At 39.4% G+C, this 5,694-nt stretch overlaps 1 pseudogene; it reads right to left on the bottom strand.

Annotated features, from left to right (window-relative positions):
* Positions 1 to 1,539: 1,539 nt before the first annotated feature.
* On the bottom strand, positions 1,540 to 3,319 carry LOC142970751 (serine/threonine-protein kinase pim-1-like; annotated as a pseudogene).
* Between the last annotated feature and the right edge of the window lie 2,375 nt (positions 3,320 to 5,694).

Here is a 5,694-nt window from a genome sequence, read left to right as displayed (position 1 = left end):
TGCGCTAATCAAAGAAGTTATCTCACATGACGTTCTCCAAAAAGAGAAACGTGTTCAGAGAGGATAGAATTTATAAGCAATTATAAACATTGTCTTATATGTTAATTCTTACCACGGACAGTTTAAAACCATCATGTCTCATATGTTCAGAAACCGTAATTATTGATAAAAGCGGCAAATGAAGCGCACTACGAGGCAAAGCACAACTCTTTTGAACAAACATACCCACTCACTTTTATCTCACTCTTATCCATTTTGTTTGTTGATTTCTCTATTTTTGAGTAGTTTTTTTGTAGTACTTTTAATTTCCTGAACGTTTTAAAATATATAATTATGTTTTAATCATGATTATTATGTAAAGCTCCTTATACCTTTGCTTTGAATGATTTTTTTTTTCAAAAACATTTTTGGGGCTTTTTTTGCCTTTATTTGATCGTACAGCTGAAACACTTTTAATCAGGCCTAAAATGTTTGATGAAAAGTAAACAACACTGTGTCCTTTGTCTACAAATCCTGATTCACTTATAATTCATTTTTTCAAGATCATTGCTGTCAATATTATTTATACGTATACCATGTGTCTTTGACTATAATGGAAGAAAGAGCTTGAAAGTTCATTTAAAACTCAAGTTAATTTTCATTGTTCAGTGTTAAATATCACATTATATACTGAATAATTTGACCCAGCCCAAGCTCTCTAAGAAAACGAGGAAAAACTACCCAAAATCCTGATGGCAGGAAAATGAGAAGAAACCTCGGGAAAGGCAATTCAGAGAGAGATCCCCTCTCCTCGGACGGCTGGGTGTGCTACAAGATCTGCAAAAGCAGGAGTTCCTCACGTTCTCCTTCCTGTCAAGGATTGAGCAGCATTAGTATTTGAATGACACTTATGCATGACATTAGATAATATTAATATAATAATTCCAATTACTAACAGGATGTTCTTTTGTAGCATAACCTTGTCCTGCAGAATGACGAAGGAGTTCCTCACGTTCTCCTTCCTGTCAAAGAGGCAGAGCAGTTAGAATTTGTATGACTAGTTGTTGGAATGCTGTTAAATGCTTTTAACTTTTGAAATGATTAGGCTTTTTGCAAATTTTTTTTGAATGGGATTTGAATGGAGAAATTTTTTAAATCCTTCTACTTCCTCATACTTTCAGCTACAGACACCATTTCAACTTTAAAGTCTGTCTGTCTGACTCACTCAGTACATACAACTGTCTGTCTGTCTGTCTGTCTGACTCACTCAGTACATACAACTGTCTGTCTGTCTGTCTGTCTGTCTGACTCACTCAGTACATACAACTGTCTGTCTGTCTGTCTGTCTGACTCACTCAGTACATGAAACTGTCTGTCTGTCTGTCTGATTCACTCAGTACATGAAACTGTCTGTCTGTCTGTCTGACTCACTCAGTATATAAAACTGTCTGTCTGTCTGTCTGACTCTATGGAAAAAAATCTTTAAATCCTGTGAAAGCTTTCAGCATTCCAACAAATGTTCTAGCTTGGGTTGGTGTGTGTCTGTGTGTAGTGTTAGTATTATTGAGCCATGGGTGAATTCTGAGCTGCTCCAGGGTAGAACGCTGACAACTCTGGGGGCATGAAAATAGTGGGACCTAGAATATACAGACATAATAAGACGGTGAGGATGAGGATGATGAGCTGTGTCTAAATGTAAAAATCACAGATGGGTAAGTTAGTGAAGAGCAGGAGTAAAGCCAGACATCTTACCGTAGAAGTTGCGATAACAGGATCCTCTCTTGACGAAGCAGCTCACACCAAAGTCAATGAGGTGAACTCGCGGGACATCCGAGCTGGTCTCAATCGAGATGTTTTCAGTCTTAATGTCCCGGTGGAAAATATTTTTCTCCTCAAGGTCAATTGCTGCATCTACCAGCTGTTTCAGTATGATCTGACAGACAAAAAGAGAGAGAGATGAGGGATCACAGAGGAGGATGGTTTGACATGTTTTCATGGCTGTGACTCTGAGCTGACTACAACTACAGAACCCAACGTTTCTAAAACCATCTTTAAGCCATAGAAACTGAAATGCACAAGAGATTTTCAGTAGATTGGGTAAAAACCACATCTGTTTATTTTTCTCCTCCAAATAAGTTTAGTTGACCTGGAGCTTTGTCTACCAACTGTTTGACTGCCTCCACTACTGTTTCTTGATCCATCAGAACAATTACTTTAGTGAATACAATGTTACCATGATCAACAGAAACAATGACCTAAAAACTAGGAAAATAAACCTTAAATTGCAGAAAAAAATCCTTTAGGTAGTCTCCAAGTTCCTGTAAAAAGTTAAAGACACACAAGGATCGTCCAGCAGCTTACCGTGGCCTCCTGCTCTTGTAAGGAGCCTCCGTTGCCGTTGGTGTAGTGGAATAGGTCCTTGACGGGGATCGGTCTCTCCAGCACCAGGATGGTCCAGATCGTACCAGTCCAATAGAGACACGGTTGCTGACATCCCCACTGATCTTCTTCTTTTGTCCGCCAGTTTCAACAAGATGGCAACCTCCATGGACAGCTGCTTCCCAGTTTCATCCAGAAACATCACAACAGAGTGGAGGATGAGAGAGAACCATGATTCATCCATAATACATTCAGAAACAGAGTGCAGTGTTGAATACAGAAGATTTTAACAGCAGCAGGTGTTGCTCACTCACCAGGTGTTTGCAGGGAATCTTCTCCTGGGAATGTGTTTGATGGCAACCTATGAGATACAAACAAGACTTGTGTTAGCACTCCCTGACCATATCGTGTGTGTGTGTGTGTGCAAGATTGTGTGTGTGTGTAACACTTACAGGTAGATTATCTGCTTTGCGATAGCCACCAAAGACAGTTCCATATCCTCCTTTACCAAGCTTATCCTGCTCTTTGTATTTGGCCTCAAATTCAGCTGAACAGACAAACACATATTATGTTTTATTACAGAGTAACACCAATTATATGCTACCCAAGCTCTAATATGAATCCCTCCTATGTTATACTTAATATAAATCCTAATTTTACACTAAGATGAGGTCAAACCTTACATTTAATAATAATAATAATAACGTTATTTATATAGCACCTTTAAAAACAGAGTTTACAAAGTGCTTTCAGACAAAGCAGCAAAAGCAATGCAATACTGACCTCTTAAGGCATCTACAGACTGTCTGGTCTTCTCCAGGTCTGGCCTCCTTTTCTTTTTTCTCTTTGGTCCTTCATCATCGGCAGCGGCCTTCCTCTTACCGACTCTCACATCCTCCACAGAAGTATTGCAGCTTTCTACAGAGGAGAAAAAAACCCAGAGGAACATCAGCTTGACCATCATAGGGACTAACGTGGAAAATAGACATCCTCCATACTAAATGACAAAATGGGCAGATTCAAAAATAGTTTGCCTGCCAAAACCTCAATAAAAATAACATTTCTCACTGTCCTCTCGTGGAATCTATCCAAGCAGGTAGTTTTATTTGTCCAGTTCTTGACATATCTGTCTCCAGCCCAATACAATTAAAGTGAATGCAATTTAGTTTGTGGTACTTCCCTGCTGTTCTTTCTATCTCCTCGTCTTAGCCCCGTGTGTCACGGTGTGTGTAAACCTTGCTCGAGTCAGGAAACTTGTCAAAATACCCATATTTGATTGGCTAAGCTGCATCACCTGATGTGATTTGCAATGCATTAGTCGGTGTGTTTCCTGCACCGCCGAACATGTGCCGTAACGGCTGAATAAGAGGCGCCGGTTAAAGTATAAACTTAGTGCCTAATATGCCCATTATTAATAACGTCATTTTATGTGACCCGCGAATCCGCCAGCAAAAAAAAAGAGGTTAATAGAGCTCTGCAGGTATCTGTAATCCAGTCCACCTCAAACTGAGAGGAGAAGCCCTTTAGGCCATGATCGGGGCAGCATGGGAAGGCAGGAAGCAGGTCACTGGGCCACCGGAGAGGGCTACCTGCATAGCTGGACGAAGGAACTGTGTTCTGGACAGGCAGGAGTTAATATGCTAGACATACTGTATGGTGATGATGACTCTTAATAGATAAAAAGAAAACCAAACTAACCATGGCATATTTGTCTTGTGGTTGGAGTTATTCCACGATGTGTGTCTGTGAATATGTACCTTTTACACAGAGAGGTGTGTGTGAGGGCCAGAAATAGTGAAACATAGCGTTATATTTTGGTATACTGTAGGGAATGACTATGCTGTGTGTGTGTATGTGAGAGTGCAATTCATAGCCACCTAAAGACTATGTGCGTTGTGGTGAACGCTGTGTGTGTTCAACCAGGGAATACATTCATAAACACGACCAATATTGAGTGTACTGTACAGAATAGTGTGACATTGCAAAGCCTCAGATTAAATGGCCCTCTTGTGGAAGAAATGTACGTCGACCTTTTTCTCAAAAGAGCAGCAATCCTCTAAACTGATTATAGTGCACCATTAAACAAAATGAATCAGGAATTAAACATTCTTGCCAAACAACTCAGAGGTATCTAGAATGGCAATGCGGGCATTACCATGTGTTTTTGATGGGTTTATTCCAGAATAATGGATTTAATCACACAAAGGAGGGGTTCAAGTCTTGATGGAGAGACTTCCTTAGATTATTTTAGGTAAAGTTTCTGTTGCTATGAAGGTGCAGCTGTTGTTAAGATATAACAGGATAACTGTAACAGTGCATATTATTTTCAGGCTATATTAATCTACCATTGTACCACAACATTTGTTCACTTTATACATTTTATACAACAAAAACTTTCTGTAACTCTCTCTCTATTCCATTCCCCATCATGGCACCTTAAAATGTAGCAATCCAATCACATCTGGCACACTATGTTTCAAACCTCCAGCATGGATTCAGTGGATTAGGTTGGTAGACCAGCGTGCTCTAATCGGCCGGTGGCAGAGGTCCAGTGAATAACTTCAGAAATTAGTTGAATGGCTGCTCTGTTCACCTGTGGTGAGTCAGATGGGCCTTTTCCAGTAACTCACATTAAAACAGGCCAAAGAGATCAGAGAGAAGAGCATCCAGTGATTAGGGTTTTGATACTGGAGTTAAGAATCGACAAGGAGCCAGAAAGAAGCTATTTTATCCGTCAAAAAGGCAGTGATTTTAAGAGAGAAAATGAACCACACCAGTTTTTTTAGGTTGATTTATCATTGCTGTTTTATTTTCAGAAAACTGTGTTACTTGAAAAAATTGTATTACCAAATACACAGAAGACAGCCAAACATGTAAACAAAATGAAACAATGCTGATGGCCCAGTGTTAAGCAGCAGTGGATGACAGGAGTTGCTGCAAAGTTTTATATAAATAAGATTAGACATACGAGAATAACTGATGCAGTGTTGGATGACTCTAGAAAAAAAATATGAATTTACTTTTTGCATTGTGTTAGCTCATGGTTTAGATAGATACTAGTGGACTGGAACAATTGTTGAATATTTATTGAAAATATGCATCTGTTTTCTGGTAATGTCTGAGATCTAATGTAGGAATATGAATAAATCAACAGATCCTTTTTCACTCAAGATCTCCAATCTGAGGTTGATTGAGAAATGAGCACTGCTTCTTGGATGTGTTGTTCTTTATGCTCCCTTTACTGACTGCCTAGTTGACTAACTAGTCTGTGAAGTCTTCGTGTGGAACAAATATCTGGTTTACTTTTTCAGTAGCTGCCAAACGACGTACTGGGAG

The sequence above is a fragment of the Anarhichas minor genome, unplaced genomic scaffold (genome assembly GCF_050575085.1).
Source record: "Anarhichas minor isolate MPS153535 unplaced genomic scaffold, ASM5057508v1 ptg000043l, whole genome shotgun sequence".
Classification (NCBI taxonomy): domain Eukaryota; kingdom Metazoa; phylum Chordata; class Actinopteri; order Perciformes; family Anarhichadidae; genus Anarhichas; species Anarhichas minor.
This window is presented reverse-complemented; position numbering and strand designations above follow the sequence as displayed.